Below are 19,196 nucleotides of genomic sequence, written 5' to 3'. Positions count from 1 at the left end.
AGTGTTATATCTTGCATGTAGGATAGGTTAAAATGTCCCTTATTTCATCTATTTTCTCTCTTAATATTCCATTGATCGTAATCCACCATGGTCTTATTGTTATGATAACTACAAGAAATAATAAATATAAATGGCCATAACCCTACAAGAGAACCACCTATCATAACTATAAAATATGACCACTTGTCATAAAACAAAAATAAATAAGATTAAAGAAAATGAGCCTCCATTAACGATGTTTCTTTGTACTATGGGATTTATGTTTTATAATATTGAATTATTAATCTATTGGAGAAGAAACAATAAATAGAAGTGGCCATAACCATAAAAGAGGACCACCTATCATAAAAAAAAAAAAAAAAAGATTAAAGAAAATGAACATCCATTAATGACATTTCTTTGCAATATTGGATTTCTTACTCCAATATAACAACTTCCTTTTGTATTATTAACTATACGTTAAGAAATCAAATAACATTCAATGAAATAGGTGAGAATGGACATCCAATAATGTAATTTATGTGTGATATTGGATTTCATACTCTTTTAGCAATTTCGTTTTGTGCTATTAACTATATATTAAGAAATCAAATAAAATTCAGTGGATTGTGTTTCAATTAAAGTTAAAATGAACATCCATTAACATTTTTGGGTAACATTAAATTTATTGATTCCTTGGTAATTGCGTTTTGGATTATTGACTATATGGTGAAAGATGAAATACAATTCAATTTACAATTTACTATGGAAATAATATAATAAAGGATGTACTGAGAAACCAAAAGATAAAACCTACCCCAAACCCTACTAACAATGTTCCATTATGGACCAAGAAAAATCAAAATAAATTTGTTTATAGTAATACATATAACATGTATCCACATTCTGTCGTTTCCTGTGACAAAAGTGAAAGGTAGGTTTAAATAAAGATTTGTGATATTGGAACTTTTAATTATTTGGAATATTTCAATCAAGAAACCTTTGGGAATGTTCCAAGTAAGAAACTTGTTGTTACATGTTTTGATTGCAAATACTAATCCCCACCTTACTAGTTTTTTTGGGGTTATAAAATAACATTCAATACTGGTTGAGATATAGCACACTCTTTCCACCCATAGTGCGATACACGTTTGGCCAAAAGGGGCGAGGTGTTGACTGCAACTTCTTCCTTCCAGTTTTCAATAATCACCTCATCTATTCATCTTATTCATTGTCTTAGTTGTTCATCTTATTTTCATTGTCTTAGCCTATCAATCCATCCATTAATCAATGGAAAACCTACCCACCACACGGCAACAGAAGGGTGATGCTTCATCGTCTTCTGCGTCCACCTCTTATCCCTGATATGATTTTTTCATCAATCATCTACAACATTTTTCTTGTGCCATTGTCATGGAACGAATTAGAATATTTTTCCCTGGGTACGACAATTTTACATTCCCTTTGTTGGGTGAGCAAGGGAAGTGTGGGTTGAAGATCTCTCACCTTAGCGACTCCACTGTTTGAATCTTATTGTAAACACCCTAGCTACTCCACTGTCTATAGCCTTATTGGTCATTCTAGCTTTCAAGAGGCCTCATACTCTCTTTGATTCTAAACACCAGAAAACTTCCCCTACATTTGAACTTGAGATCACTCACCTAAAAGGGTTTTAAAAATGGTCATTCATGCGTTCTTGGCCAACAAATTTTCCCCACTGGATTTTTCTTTTGTTTCTGGTTACCCCTGTCATGTCCCTTCAGTTCATGAATGGTATACCTATTTTCCTAGTTTCAGTGAAAACACAGATAGAAGGTTGGACCAGCACCTTAAGGATTTTCATGAATGCATGGAACAACTTGGTATTTTTTTTGAAGATGTGAAAATGAAATTGTTCATGTATTCTTTAGAGGGAGATGCTAGACTTTGGTCCGAAATAATACCCCGTGGCAACATTTCTTCCTTAAAGAGATTTCACATAGCATTCAATCATTTTTGCAAAATATCATATCCATCGAGTGCTATGTTTGAAGATTTTTGTGCACATTTTAATGTTGAAAATATTTATGAGGTTAATGATCCTGCTGAAAATGTTTGTGAGGCTTAACTCCAAGAAAACTTATACTTGCATAAAGCACAACCTAAAAATCAAGAAAGGGAAGAAGGAGACATTATCAAGTTGAAAATAAACCCTTAGAGATCTTATTCTGCCAAATTTGATTATTCTCCTTCTTACGATTTGTATGACTTCGATGGGATGTTGAGCAATGCAGGATTGCAACAATCCTAGTCATGGGAAGATGCACAAAAAGAGGAGGCCCACCAGGAGGTCAACAAATAGGCTCCAGTTCATGATTCACATCCTTTAAATGGAGAACAAGTTCAAGAAGCTAGTATTGAAGTCGAGAAAGATTCTCTAATCTATGATTCACATGATTCATAGGAGGATGAGATGGTTGTAGATTGTCAAAGGGATTTGCTTACAAACAGGTGGGGAGAATATTACCAACAACAACTCCTTCAAGAGGAGCCCAAAGTTGAAGAGCCAAGCAATGTTTGTGGCTGCCTGTTGTAGAAAGATTCCTGCTGGGAAACGGTTCAAGAGAGGGAGACAACCACAAATTTTTCTCGTTAGTTCTATGACCTAGTAGCTGACTACATGACAACATTCTTTGGTCAACAATAGATGTTGTTTCTCGGGTATGTATCAAGTATTTTGTTTGAAGATTTTTCATGGTGCATGCTTGTTTCGATTTTTAAATCTCAGCAACATGGAGGAATTAGGTCCAGCACCCAAATGCTGACCTGGTATCATTGGAAGGTTGATCTCACTTGGGTGAATTGAGCCCTATGCATAAGTAGGAGTTGTATATAAATAAGCTAACTAGGTGACCATTTAATTTCTAGTTGTTAGAATTTATAGTTATACATTTTAGTTTTTATGAGGAGTGGAATCCAAACAGATAAAGTTCCAGGGAGATTTTATAGTTTTACAGGTTCATTATATTTTTGACTCCATGCCTAATGGTGAAGGCTGCTAGTCTGCAAGTTCTCAGTGCCTTGTCAGCAAGGCACTGTCCCTAATTGGAGCCAATGTTGTCACTTACTGAAAAATTGTTTGAACAGTGCCAAATAATGTCAAAAGAGTGCAAAAGAGTAGATAATTTTGTAGTCATCTTCCAAGCCATAGAAGGAATCAAAGCCTACATCGAACCCTCTCCATTGGAAAGTGCTTTGAACAAGATTTCCAACTATATGTGGAAGTCCAAAAATGGACTCCTGGATCAAAAGATATGGTCTTCTAAAGTTTCAAGGATTGAAGCCTTGGGAAGGCATATCAGAATATGTGTGATTTCATATCAAAGGTCCTAACACATCGGTGATCGCATATCAGAGGACCCGGCATATCGGCAATCACATATTGAAGGTCCAACGACATCGAAGTTCCAACGACACTAGGCATATTGACAATCGGAGAATTAGAACTTCTTCAGGTGACAAACTTTAAAAAGTTCTGATATTGTTAAAAGTTCCAATAACACTAAAAGCCACTGAGGAGTGTCGATAAGAATTAACAAAGGATTTCATCGCAAAACCAAAGGTGGATGGGCCCTTTTCTCTCTCCTCTAGTAGGACATGGGGCAGCATATGAATGGTTTTGATAAGCTACATGTGGCAACATATGTGTAACAACCGTAGTGAAAATTCCATGTAAAAATATATAAATACCACGGATGATGGGACATGTATTCCAAGCTGAATGGTGGGAAAGACATCCTAGGGGGGTGTTCATTTGGTTGTTTATGGCTAAGGAAATTGGAAAAGGCAATGCCTAAGTCATTAAAGAGGCAAAAAGGTATTTTGGCACATTTATTTATGAAAATAATGGAAATTAGGAGAAAAGGAAGGTGATAGGTCGCATTTTGCATGTGAGGAGGAAATTGAAGGAAAATAATGGAAAATGAAGAAAATAGAGGCCTCATTAATAAAAAGGCTTATGAGGATCAGTGAGAAAGACTTGGTCAGTTTAGTTTTGGAGCTCTCTCATTATTCTGTCTCTCTCTCTCTCTTGGAGCAAGAAGGCAAAGGAAGAGAAGGAAAGTGCAAGAAGGCAAAGGAAGAGAAGGAAAGTGCAAGAAGGCATCGACATCAATAGCTACACCAAATTTTCTTGCAGGTATCGAGTTGCATGTATGATTTCTTCACTATTTTGGGCATGCATGGCACATGCATGTGGTTTCTTGGTTATGATTTGTTATTGGCATGGAGGATGGTCGGGATTGACAATGGATTGCCTAGCCTTGCCATTTCCTGGATAGGCATGGTGATTATGAGTTTACTTTCATTGCTTTGTTTTGGTTGGTTCTCATTTTTCCATAGCTTGGGTTGTGTTACTAGTCCTGGAAGCCCTGGTTGAACAAACGCTCTAGAAGCCCTGTAACAACTTGGGTTGAGTTACTAGTACTAGAAGCCCTAGTTGGACAAACTTTCTAGAAGCCCTTGGCAGGTTGAGTTACTAGTCCTGGAAGCCTTGGTTGGACAAATTCTCTAGAATACCTGTATAAGCTGTGGGTTGAGTTACTAGTTCTGGAAGCCTTGGTTGGACAAACACTCTGGAAGCCCTGGAAGGCTTGGATGGAGACCAATCTAATGATGGTTTTTGGTGATGTCCGATTGTGAGGTGGAATCATTGTTTGATGGGTTGATGTGGGTGGCCTCTGGAAGCCTTGGATGAGTTTTGATTGATGTTTTCTATGAGATCCCACATTCATACTTGGAATATGGCACGAGGGTGATTGGTTGAAGAGAGACTTGGCTCAACCAATCTATGGTCGGGTGGAATGTGGTAGTCCCATCACCGGTTGGTTCATTGCATTATTAATGAAAAATTCATTCCCTTGATTTTCATGCGCAAATGTACTAACATATATATGGATTTTGATGGATGATATGTTTAATGTATTTTTGTTCCTATTATGTCTTTTATATGCAAATTTAACTTGGAGGGTGTTACAATATGATTGGTTTTGATAAAGCTACAATGGCATCTGATGTCAGCATGACGTGGTAGTACGATAGGACACATGGAAGGTAGTTTTGGCGTTTTGAGGGGCCTGGGGGGAAAATATGGGTGAAACATGTCGCCACTCAAGAAGTGTCACATCGGAGGTCGGAAAATGTCGACACTTTGTAATAGTTAGCAATTGAAAATGTGTCGATAAGGGGGCTTTGATATTAGGGTTGGTACATGGTCAAGAAGAACTTATGGAACCAAGGGTACTAAGCTCTTAACAAAGGAAAAAAGGTCTCCGGGCAGGAAAAAAATTCCCTAGCACCTTAAGGCTAAGCCTCCGGTCACCACACCCAGTCCCATGGAGGAAAATAGAAAGGGGCTAAACAAAAGGGGCCAAGGACATCGATTATTTGTTTTTGTAATGTCTGTAAGAATAAAAGTCCCCAGTGGGTAAAAGCTCTGATATAACACTATTGCAATAATACAAGACATATTGGGCTCTGATAGCATAATATTGAGAGTTATGAGATGGATGAGTCGGCAGATGTGATTTTGTGACACCACTAAGGCCACCACAATTGATCGCTCCCAGCTCTAGAAAGTAGGAAATTCAAGTTGTTAAGGGGAAAACGACAGGAGAACCAGCTGAATAGCCAAAGAGGAACATTGTGGCATAGACGTGGCCTGATCGGAGACCATCACAGGAATGGAAGGGAGATATTTTCCTCAACCATCATTCAATTTTCCTTTTTTCTTTTATTCATTAATTTCTGCATTTTAAAGAAAATAATCAAATCATTTGTAATGATTTGGGAAATAAACCTTCCCACGTTGAGACAGCAAGTCGATCAGACAACTAGAGCTTGATTGAGATATTTTGTAACTACTTTCAATGCTCCCCCTCGCCTTATAAAAAGAGGGGAGAAACACTTAACAGAGGTTCTAGAATTCTGCACCCAAGAGGCTTGAATTTTGTGGTTCCACTTTGGTACAATTTGCTTGTTCATAAGGTCTTAGAGTTGATACAATTTCTAAATGTAATGGACTAGTGATTTGGACTCCATCTTCAAGGATTAATGAAACTGTTTTGTTGATTCCAATTAGAGCAATGTGCAGTATGTTTCCCCTTTTTTATCACTTCATGTATGTCTTTCCTCCTCTGAAATAGTGTAATAAAGTTGTTGGTATCACTTGCCTTATGGTTGTATGTTTTCTGCTTAGTAAAAAGTACCTATTTGTGTTATTTAATAGCCCACAGTACCTGTATGTGCACATATTTACTTATTGTTATTTGGTGACAAATGTTTTCATGAGGCATAGAGTATGAGACCTTAATTCCTGCTCCACTCTTTCTGCATTTTCATCTCCTCACTCTTCCATTTTTCTGCTGGATATTATTGCTTAGGATTTTGTGTTATGTCCAGCCTTCTGCACCAATTCCCCTCCCTTCCTTCCACTTATTCATTTATACTACAACAACAATGTTAATATGATTATTGTTGTTTGTCAGCCACTAAAACTAATATTTTTCTCTTTGATATTAGCCATATTTACCCTCTAAGTATGTATATCTATGTGTTTGCTTGACTTTACCTTGATGAAGGGTTATTGAACCAATCCCTGAATTATCCCTTTTACAATTATGTGACATATGGAGCACATCAGAAAGCCCTTAGACAATCTACAAAAGAAATCCTCTCGGATGCCCTAAGCACTGGTCTCCTATCAACCCAGAGGCTATCTCTAGGAGGCTTCTATATCTTCTGAAGCAATTGTGTAACAGGGGATAGAAAAAGCTACAACAGGGAGCCCGATGTTAAAAACACCTTCGTTATCCATCTCGACAAGAGCCTTTGTGAACATGGATTGTGGGTGTTTCTTGACAAGCTTGAACTAGAGGTCAGACACAACAACAAGTCTCAAATCAAATCCATTATTTAAGTGGCTTCTGTCGACATAGCCATTTTTTCTCTGACTTATGCGGAATCGACATGGTGCCTCAATGAACTAGTTCTTATGCTCAAGTCCGGGGATCCCATTATTTCGATATTTTTGAGTCGAGAGGATCATTGAACCAGGAGGTTCATTCTACAACCTAATATGAAGGAGATGTGTAAGTTTGACTGTCTGTCCATTCCTCTTTAAAATAAAAATAAAACTTAAAAATTATGTTGTAAATAGAAAAATAATGTCAACTATATATATACATATATATTGTAAAGTAATTAGAAGTAAAAGAAATGTGTAAGTAAAATGTTTAAATCTTGTAAATTGGTTATTGATAAAATATTTAATATGAATTAATATTGACATATACTTAAAAATATGTTAATAATAAAAGGCCATTTTAATTAGTATCATAAAATGTCTCGATGTACATGTTATGCAAAATATTTTAATGTTAATTGTGTATACATTATATGTCATTTAAAAAAAATATGTATATATCATGAAAATTTTAAGCTTTTATGGTTAAAACGTTTATTTGATCCTATATATACTCTATTTAGCATTCAGAAATACAATTTAAATAATGAAAAATAAAACATTGTATTTTACACTCTAAAGAAGTTTACACGTGAAGAAATTTGATCCCTCTCAGCTCATGTCCTTATCCTATACGCACTTTAAATTGGTTGCCACACCTGAAAAACACACAGTTCCTTTGTTTCTCTTTAATCACATACACATACACGCAATGTACATCACAATGCATACATCCACACATGACATACAACACCATACCATACATACACCCACGCAAAGCATACAACACCACACAATACATACACCTACACCCAACGTATAACACAACACATACACCTACACCCGATGTACAACACACCACATACACCTGCACTCGATGTACACACAACACATACACGTACACCCAGTGTGCAACCCAACACATACACCTACGCCTGGTGTACACACAACACATACACTTACACCTAGTGTCCAACAACACATACACCTACATCCAGTGTACAACACAACACAATAAATATATGTACACAAAGTACAACATAACGAATACACATGTCACGATACCACAACTTCACAATGTACATACATAGTACCACATGTACACAACACCACATGTACACAACAACATATGAATGACATGTACACAACACCACTGACACACAAAACCCTATGTACAACATGTACATGACACCATATGCTCACAGCACCACTTGTACAATCATGCACACAACACCATATGTACATAGAACCACATGTACAACATGCACACAACACCATATGCACATAGCACTGCATATACAACATGTACATAGCACCATATGTATGCAACATTGCATATCCAACATGTGCACAACACAATATGCACACAACACCACATAACCATCATGCACACAATATAATATGTACACAACATTGCATATCTAACATGTACATAGCACCATCTATACTCAACACTACATATGCAATATTCACACAACACTATTTGTACCACACTATACCTAACATCGCATAAACAACATGTACACACACTATATATACACCACGCCGCATGCACAAAATGTCACATATGCAACATGTACAAAATATACAACATATGCACAATCATAGTACCACACCTCCAAAACCACATTGTCTCTACCAAGCAATCTTTCTTTCATTGTCTCACCATGTTTTTCCTAGAATGCCGCAACCCACATTGCTTTCATTTCGCTGATGTATCCCTCGATATAGCATGTCCATAACATAGACATAATATAATCACATAATATCAACTCATAACCACATGACACTGGCCTTATAGATTTGTCATGACTACTATCCCCACTTGATTCCCCATAAGACCAGGAACCTTGTCATGTCATTCACCTATGTAAGCAATCACTCCTCCACAAGAATGATTCCTAACATCCCTGGCATACAACAACATACATACATACATACATACATATACATATAAATATTAGCATTAATAATCATGATCCATGATGACCGTGTCAAACATGACATACATACATACATACATGTATACACATATAGACAACATAATCATGATCACAACATAATTACTAGATACCATAAGGTGAAGGTTAAGAGAACTCCCTTTATCTGTGCAACACATGCGCAACATCAAGAAAAAGAATTCCCAACATAGCCAAGGCATATGATGCTTGAAATCCATTCACCTCACCTTTCTGGATTACCTTTCCCATGCATGTCTTGCCATCGTCCATTTACACTAATGGACCCAACTAGTCCAACTGGTTGTCATACTCTTTCCTACAACTACCTTATACATGCACCGAGATTCATCTGGGTCTTACCTTACCTGTCGAGTACCACACAACTCTCTTGGAGGTCCATTAACTTCCTCCTTCCCCAACCAATTACAAGACTCTCAGAACAATAAAGGGAAGACCGAGAAGCAAACAAGAGGAAAACCAACAACAATATGAGACGATAAACAAAGTGGCATGGCCATGCACATGACACAAACAAAACCGTAATCAAGCACACAGAGTCACTAAAAGACCAAAAGCACAAAACTAAAAAAAGACATCTTGACTCAATCCCCATGGTCCCCAATCATTCTAAGGGAAAATTCAACCTGAGCCTTCTTCAATAATTCATGGCAGTCTCCTTGCCATGCAATCCCTTGAATCATACTGCCATCAACACATAACTATCAGTGCATAAATAAACATAATAATACACTAGTTACCTTACCTTGTTTGTGTGAAACACGTTGCTTGCAATCGAACACACCCATGCCATCTCTCAAGGGAATCCAATTCCCTTGAAAGATGCACTTGTAACTAGATATTAGCTAATATACCTGTCAAGTACATGTTAATCAATCTAGCATATATCCACATAATGCCAGACAAGATTAAGGTTAAGAAGACTTCCTGTATGCAAAGCACTCATTCGTTTACAATTAGGGTTTCCCAACATAGCCAAAGGAATTCTTGTCCAATTCCTTTATGTTACATTTTTAACCAATTGTAATTGAGGCTTACTATGTTCTGTCACATCACTCAACTGTTAGTTATTTAAACACATCAATTGTTACCTTGTTAGACTAATATGAAACATGTTTCCTACAACTGTTTACATATATCAACCACATGTTCGAAATAGCAAGACAAACATATTTGTCAATTTGAAATCAACCTTTACAAATACTAACAATCATGTCATAATCCATAGTCAACAACCAACTCACATTCATCAGTCATAATACATAATGCTACAATTATCACCTACTACACTCAAGTACATATCAACTGTATCAAAACATATGTGTTAGTAAAACCATCTTAAAACAAGATCATTTGAACACATACTCATATTATACAATTCATCAAACATTCAACCAACTATAAATGTACCATGTTAGATAAATCAACTAGACAACATAATATACACCAAATACTCAAATATCAAATAGACGATATAATCAAATAGTCAAGCACCAAATATATGACATAAGGAAACTCATACCTTAATGTATCTCAGGGGAGGTTATCTTGTCTACACAATCAATCTAGATTAGCATGATATAACTCCACGACATATCAACTCAAACATAAATAAGGTCATGATATCCATAATAGTCACTAGCTAACATGTTCACATCATAAGCTCATAAACAATTATCATTCATACATAATAATCATATATGCACAGTTAGTCTAGATTAGTATGAAATAATATCACAACATATTAACTCATACCTGAATGTCATAACCCTAACCATTTGCATAGACCAATCCAACTTAGTATGATACATATAACATCAAGACCTTAAATGCAATAACCCTAATCATCAAGTTATTAGCATCTAACAAAAAAAAGTTATATATCATGCTCATCAACAACATCTAACATAATCACCAAGTTATCTAACCTAAAACAACAATAGCAATGCATACAACCACAAGTTACTATCATTCATGATTATCCGACACATGTGCATATGATTAAACTAATCAACTAGCATCTATCATACTTGTAACCATAATATCAATAGAATGAAACACATACACATAACCATAATGCATATAATAATCCTTAACCTACATACCTGCATGGCCAACATACAACCTGTAGGATGACATACTCTTGCCTCGAGGTCCAGTGTTGCAACTTCACTTTCATGATCTACATCTCCTACTATATCTCAACCAACACATTAGCATTATAATGTACCAATAACATCATGATGACCTAATTGCATACAATGACTTCACACTACATGTTTGACCTACCATACATGCATAACCATAACCATGATGATCCATGTGTAACAACATATAAACACTAATATTCATAGCAAATGCATATACAACCCTATACTCATGATGACACATCCCACAACAACATCATCAACCTTCACCTGGCAATATTACTACCACCATGATCAACACCATGCAAATGAAACAAGCACATGGACTACAAGCATAAGGAACACATATGCAATCGACATGAATGCATTACCAGCAAAAAACCCATCCAGTCAGGGTGAACCATGCTCTAATACCACTCTGTAACACCCTCCTCCCACATCTACCCAAGTAAACAGCCAACTGGGGTAAAGAAGTGACGAGAGGCTACTATGATTGGATTCGTCCTAGGTGACATTAAGGAAATGGAATCGATGGAAACACATCATACATAACTTCCACATTAGCTACAAGACCCCTACGAACCACCCCAACACTTATGGTAACCAACCCTTATGTCCCACTGAGGTTTTAGGCCTCTTGACCTCTAGACGCTCCCATGCTATGGGCCTGACAACGTCTAGAAGGCTTTGGACGTTGTCATGACAAGGCATGCCAATGTCCAGGGACTATTTTTCTTAGTGTTGTGCCAGCGTCCCTGGGATTTGAGCCACTTTTTTAGGCCCAGAGCCCAGGTCACTACCCAGAATTAAATGACACCTTAAGAACATAAAGATAACAATGATGCAAATGCAAATACTTGAACAAGCCCTTAATTGGACCCCTACTATCCATGACAGGCATTTCATCAAACATATCACAAACATGTAATCTGCAGGTGTAATCAACATATCTAAGCTTAAGGGTCTCATACTCATCTTCCACCCGACTGTAGAATGGCTGAGCCAAATATCTCTTTAGCCATTCACTCATGTGCCATATTTCAAGCATGGATGTGGGATCTCATAAAAAACATCAATACAAAACCATCCTGTTAAACACACATGGACAACAAGAGAAATATGAAAGATAAATCATGAGAATTTTTATTGACAAATGATATACAGTTATAGTACATTGTTTGACTGTTGGGTTTCACATCCCAAGGTCTCTTGGACTACTTTGTCTATTCAGCTTCCACACTAACCCATTGAGGATTAGGTGTCCAACATTCCCCCCCTTAATCCGAAGGGCTATGTATGAGTCCAAGAAGAGATCTGTAATACAAAATGTGCAAACAATGCATGGCAGCACTAGGCTAAATGTGCTCTCTGAAATGTTGGTATAAAGGGCGGTGGTTTAAGGATGACCACCAACACTGGAACGCTTAGTGCAGTTCCCGGAACTCTTCCAAAACTGGCAAGAAACTGAAGTCTTCTGCTAGAGGAAGGGCTCCTATTGTTTTGAAGAGGGAAACCTTCAACCATGAAAGGGAGGTCTCACCTCGCATAAAAGGGAGAACTTCAACCTGAAAAGGGAAGTCTCAACCTGTGATGGTTTAAGGATGACCAACAACTCTGGAATGCATAATGCAATTCCTGGAACTCTTCCAAAACTGGCGAGAATTTGAAGTCTTCTGCTAGAGGAAGTGTTCTCAATTTTGTTCCTGGAATTCTTCCAAAGCTGGCAAGAAGCTAAAGTCTTCTACTAGAGGAAGTGTCCCAGATTGCCAATTGAAGGCATGTTTACGGGCATCTTTGTTTCTGGCTACAACTTTGAAACTGGTGTGGCAGGTTGTGGCTCAGGCTCGCTTGATGTGACTTTGAAGCTTGAAGATGACCATCATTTTCCCCCCTGTCAGATACAAGGTGAGGTGATGGAGAAAACTCAACTGCAAGACTATTCAATACTCTGGAACAAGTTCTGACATGTGTTTGGAATATCTTCTTGGCTGTTGATGCCCATTGCCAAGAAGTGATCCATCCAAGATGAATCTTTGTTCTTGTAGGACGTTTGTTTTTGAAGCATCTATGTGAAGAATGACTGGTTTTATGACAGTGCTTACATGGATGAAGATCAAAACAATGATCTTTCAAATGGCCAACTCGGTCACAGTGTTTGCATTTCACAGTATGTTGTTGTTGTTGTTGTTGTTGCTGTGGAAGAAGGATAGAATTTGGAACAGTTGGAGGCGAACTGTCATGAGGAGCAGGTGAACTGTCATGAATAAATCCAGCACTTTGAAACTGAATGGGCTTTGAGTAGTCTGTAATATGAAATGACAAGTCCTTGTCATATCCAAGACCGGTTCTGTGCCTGTTGTGGACAAGCTTTTCCCAAGGTCTGATGATGGGCTTGGGAAGTGCAGACTGAGTTTCTGCATCTGCATGTACAACTGCTGCTTTATTTGAATGAACGGTAACATTATTGACTTGCTGCTAATGGGTGGTTGTCTCAATGTTCTCAACAGAAACAGATTCAGAATGATGACTCCACTGCTGTAATTCTTCTTGTTGTAGCTGAGATTCAAGTTGCAAAAAATCAATCTTTTCCTGTGCATTTTGTAAACATGTCTGAATTTCTAAGAGAGATCCTATGCTGATTTGTAATGTGTCATCAACAGTAGATTGTATAAGAGTTTTCATGAACTCTAATACTTCATTGATTCTGGCCATTTTTCTTCAATGTCATATTTACACCTTAAAAACTTATCATAATTATTACTTAATGCAGAAAAGTAATATCCACTCACAGTACACAACAATATCTTGTATAAATGTGTAGCAAATGAATCAGAGAATCAATGCATATATATGTAGACAGAAACTATAATGGGTTCTAAATACAATGCCACAATTGGGGCAGAAATAACTGCAAACTTGCTTGGATCCTTCAAGTACTCCTTCACTTTCAAATTAGAAATGATGGCTATCAAAACTTCAATAATTATAACACCATGTCATGGGCATTGGAATGAATCTCTAGCATGCTAAAACAACAGTGATAGACCTCCTTACATGTCCAAATACTTAGCAAACTGTATAGTGCTGGTCATATATACCATAGCATTTTACCATGACCTTTCAAAAGCCTTCCAACTATGCACAGTTTCAGGAAAACCTCCAGGAGATTAGAGAATACTCGCCCCTGCTTCAGATGTATATGCAGCCAATTATTAAGGAGATTTGACTCTTTGACAGTGATAAAATCTGCCCACAAAGGACAACTCGAACACAAACTGATAGAACTTGATTTGAAGATGCTTTTAAAACATTTGATTTTAATAATATATCGGCCTGCAACGTATATTATTTTTCATATAATACCAAGAAGTCTTCTAACAAACGCAGAGCATACACTGTCTAGTACCACAATCCAACAGAAATTGTTAAGACACCGTATTCACCATACTATTGCATATATGCCACTTTTTCACTGCAAATTTTACATCGGAGGCAACACTCCAAGGACTGAGAAACCCTAAAACACATTATCAATACAACCCTTGAAAGTTCAACAGACTTTCCAACAAATATATACCATTGCTTGCATCAAAGATGAAATATTTGATGCCTATGACTGAAATACATCGACTTTCAGTGTCGTTGGTTAACACTTCTCAATCTACGCTATCGAATTCAGATTTATTACATCAACCGACAATCTTTTATCAATCCTACAAACATTGTATGTCATGTACTCCGTTTCCAGACTCTCTGTCAAGTACGATTATTCTTACCAACGCTGGAAATGTCATTCCATCTGCATTCCAGAGCAGTTCTACTCTGCAAGACAATTCATGAAAACACCCACAGATTTCTGCAATTTCCTATTACTTCAATTCACGATTTCCTATACCATGATAATTATATGGCTTGAACCCCAGGTGCACATGTGGAGGGATGGAGTTTCAGTGGTGTAATACCACTATGACTGCAAAACCTCTACACGATCATGGACACAGCAAAAATGGCGCTTCCTTCCATGGTGTTTTCAGTACTACAGTTGCCGAATAGAAGTGCTAGCATCGATGGAACACTTTAACTTCTCCAAAATACCAACATCGTTAATACCATTCAATACCGCATTCAAATACCATTCAATAACACATTCAAATGGAAACCATATAAATGTCGATACCAGGAGCTGTCTCCCACGCAAAGATACCATTCAAATGTTATTATTCAAACGCATTCAACATGACATATAAAATTTGAACAACGCATATACCAAGTGAATGCAAGCGATGTATACACCAAATCAGTTCAACGCATACACCAATTTTGTATTCACCAAAACTCTTCTCAGCCAAATAAAAAGAATACCAATGAGCGCCTGAAAACTGCCAAAGGTTACCATTCAAATGATTTTAAATGATTTTTAAAAAACCACAGAGTGCTGTATAGTTCAACGCATATACAGATTTTGGATGGGCATATGTATAAACCCACGGGACGGTTGAGTTGCTTCTCGATAAAGCAATACAGGCATATGTATAAACCCACAGCGTTAATACCATTCAATAACGCATTCAAAGCAGATTCATTCAACAACGTTAATACCATTCAATAACACAGCGTTAATATGATTCAATACTGCATACCAGGAGCTGGAAAAATTTGGACCTTCATCGATGGTGGCGTATCTACCACTCAGCATTCAACGCAAATTCAATGATCTCTGCTTTACTTTGATTCCATGTTAGGCAGTGTAACAATAGGAAATACCAAGCGTAACAGTAGGAAATACCAAGCGTTCATCAAACAGTGGGAGCTGGGCATTCATCAAACAGTTCTGACATCAAAACGTTCTTCTGGGCATTCATCAAACGGTTCTGACATCAAAACGTTCTTCTGGGCATTCATCAAACGGTTCTGACATCAAAACGTTCTTCATTAAAACATTCAATCGATTCCTTCACGTGAATTGTTTCATTGATTCAGGACAGACAGAATCCTGACAAATTCTGCATCTAGATCAACCTCTGCACATCGATTAATCAGTGCTAAAACAAATTAAATTGCTTTAATTCATGACTTTGTCAAATGTAATTCTTCAGCACTCGACTTTACCAAGCAACTCCAGGTGTGAATTCAGTGCATAATGCTCACAAACAGAAATAGACCCAACAAATCCTGTCTTCCTGTTATGAAATTCGATTGCACAAAAATCGATTTATTAACCTCAACAACACTGTCATTTAGTTTAATTGTGATTGCCCATTTCATGCAATTCAACCAGCTTCAAATTCCTTTCCTCAACATGTGCAAACCAAGTCGATATGAATCGATACTCATTTACAAGCAGAGCTTACAATCTTTTAATACAAATATCGCTCATCATCCAAGAAAACAAAACATACTTCGATTACAAAATTCCTCTCATAGGCACACATAGAAAATTGTTTCTAACATTTGAAGAGCATACATTACAATTCTTCTCTTATAAACCAGCAAATTTAATACTAGCAAATTCATCATTTCAACTCTTAACACAGAAATTGACCCATACACGAATCGACTAAGTTAAGGCTCATAACTCAAATCCAAGGAGCAGCTAATTATATGGAGGAGCAGCGCAGGCATTGTCAGGGGTATGGAGGCGCTTCTATATGGAGAGCAGACACCAGCAGCAGTATAATCATGTTGCAGCTAAAATTGAGCTGAATAAATATTCATGAATTTCATGGCAGAAATAAACTGCATAGAAAGGCCATAAAACAAATGGCCCAAATTAATTATGTAGGGCATGAATACGCCTGCTCTGATACCATGTTAAACACACATGGACAGCAAGAGAAATATGAAAGATAAATCATGAGAGTACAATTTTTATTGACAAATGATATACATTTATAGTACATTGTTTGACCGTTGGGTTTCACATCCCAAGGTCTCTTGGACTACTTTGTCTATTCAGCTTCCACACTAACCCATTGAGGATTAGGTGTCCAACACATCCAAGGCTTCCGGAGGCCAACCACCTCAACCCATCAAACAATGATTCCACCTCACGGTTAGACATCAAAAAATTATCATCATATTTTTCTCTATCCAAGCCTTCCAGGGCTCAAGATTTTTTTTTCCAACCAAGGCTCCAGGACTAGTAACTCAACCCACAGCTTATGCCGGGCTCCAGAGTGTTTGTCCAACCAAGGCTTCAAGATTAGTAACTCAACCCACATCGTGTACTAGGCTCCAAGGCGTTTGTCCAACCAAGGCTCTAGGACTAGTAACTCAACCCACCTAAGGCTCCAGAGCGTTTTTCCAACCAAGGCTCCAGGAACTAGTAACTCAACCCAAGCTAAGGAAACATGAGAACCAACCAGAAAAACAAAGAAACGAACCCACAACATGATGGTTATCCAAGAAATGGCAAAGCTAGGAAAATCCACTATCAATCCAGGCAATCCTCCATGCCAATGACAGACCATAACTAAGAAACCACATGCATGTGTCATGCATGCCGAAACTAGTGAGAAAAACATACATGCAACTGGATACCTGCAAAAAAACCCGTTGTAGCAGCTGATCCAAATGTCCTCTTGCGCTTTCCTGCTCTTCCCTTGCCTTCTTGATCCAAAACTTCAAGTATGCCACACTCTCCAAGAGTGCTCCAAGAAAATTCTAAGTATCTAAGAGTAAGAGAGAGAGAGAATGGAGAGAGAGCTCCAAAACTGAACTGAGCAAGCTTGCCCACTGATCCTCAGAAGCCTTTCTATTAATGAGGCTTATATTTTCTTCATTTTCCATTATTTTCCATCATTTTCCATTATTTTCCTCCTCACATTCAACCTGTGACCTTTCACCTCCCTTTTCTCATATTTTCCTTTATTTTCATAAATAAATGTGCCGAAAATGCCTTTTTGCCTTTGCCAATTTCCTTAGCCATAATAACCAAAATGAACACCCACTAGGATGTTTTGCCCACCATTGAGCTTGGAATACGTGTCTCATCGCCGTGGTCTTATATATTTTTACATGGATTTGTAACCAGGGTTACAAATTTTTCCCCATAACATTTATTGCTTCTTTGATATGAATATTGGGACAATTTTCAGTTTTATGTAGTTTGGAACCACATTATGTAGTTATGGATTTGGACTAATGGATTTCTTTCTTCTCTTTTTTTCTTATCCTGTTGGTATTTTCTAACATTTTCTTGGGACTTTTTCCCTCTTTGTAGTTTGGATTCTACCCCTTGTGGAAAATTATTTGAAGTATGTCCCTGTTTGGCACATAACCAACAGGGGAGCTTGTTCCAAGCTTCTTGTTTGTGAGTCCTAAGATGAATACCTTGAGGACCATAATAGTGGGAATTAGGGACCAGACATGATTATGCATTCAAACCTTTAACTTGAAATATAAGCATCAATACTCCAAAAAAAAACCTTTCCATTAGAAAAATGTGACGAGCCATGTCACAGAGGTTAACCTTTAATCAGTTTAATAATAACCATATCCAATAAGTACACAAGTCAACATTGTAATTAAGAATTAATCACATTAAATGCTAAGCTTTAATGCCATGAGATGCACCCACCTGCACATATAAAGAGAAAAAGGAAGCCAAACCAATGACTACAGATTATTTGAACTACTTAATTTAAATTCTATACGGTTGGTTCCCATGGCCTTGCACTTTCTCACCACCCACAATCGGTGAAGACAACAGAGATCCGGTATGCCGGAAGAAAAGCGATGGCGTGTTTTGATAGAATGTTTAGTACTTGTAAAAGCCAATGGGCGGTGGTGTCTCCTTTGGTTGTTGATGAATTATAAGGGAGTTTTTTATTATGTTGTCGATGATGATTAGAGTTTCATTAATTTGTTTTATTTTGAGGAAGCGGAGGACAAAGCTGCAAGTGACCACTTGTATTCTCATTATAGAGTGAAGGGTGGGCACTGGGTTGTATAGTAGTTTTTTTATTAATTATATTTGTACATAAGTAATAATTACAAAATAAGAGTTATAAGAATTTAACTAATTAGATTTTAAATAAATAAATCTAAATATTGTGAAAAACTAATAAAATTCATTTGGTAATGTTAAAC

This window comes from Pinus tabuliformis, chromosome 6, assembly GCF_031772625.1.
Source record: "Pinus tabuliformis cultivar Carrire ecotype Pingquan chromosome 6, CPIR1, whole genome shotgun sequence".
Classification (NCBI taxonomy): Eukaryota; Viridiplantae; Streptophyta; class Pinopsida; order Pinales; family Pinaceae; genus Pinus; species Pinus tabuliformis.
Note: the sequence above shows the minus strand (reverse complement) of the source record.